Here is a 565-nt window from a genome sequence, read left to right as displayed (position 1 = left end):
GAAGTTGGGGGAAACGCGGGAGGAGTCGTATAAGAGTTGGTGGCAAGTGTGTATGATAAGGCGTTGCAGGAGTAGGATGGGGAGGTGGTAGGTAAAGGGAGGGATGGTAGGTAAAGAGGAGAGGGGTATGGGTGGGACAAACGTGGGTAGAGAGGGCTGTTGCGCCGTCAACAGACCCAGTGCGGGCGAAGGCGGCATAACTGGGGACGGGGGCACATTGCGTTGGTCGCTTGCCTAAGTTGCCGCACAAAAGGACTGAACTCGAAACAACCTGATTGCAAATTAAGCTTCTTACCAACACAGCCATGTTTGTACCTATGCGTGTATGTATATTCTTTCACTTGTTTCAGTCGTTTGGCTGCGGCCATGCTGGAGCACCGCCTTTAGTTGAAGAAATCGACCCAGGACTTATTCTTTGTAAGCCTAGTACTTATTCTATCGGTCTCTTTTGCCGAACCGCTAATGTTACGGGGACGTAAACACACCAACATCGGTTGTCATGCGATGGTGGGGGGACAAACACTGACAGATACATACATATATATGTATGTTTAACACACACACG

This window comes from Octopus bimaculoides, chromosome 24 (genome assembly GCF_001194135.2).
Source record: "Octopus bimaculoides isolate UCB-OBI-ISO-001 chromosome 24, ASM119413v2, whole genome shotgun sequence".
Lineage (NCBI taxonomy): Eukaryota > Metazoa > Mollusca > Cephalopoda > Octopoda > Octopodidae > Octopus > Octopus bimaculoides.
The sequence above is the reverse complement of the archived record's forward strand: the minus strand, read 5'-3'. Positions refer to the sequence as shown.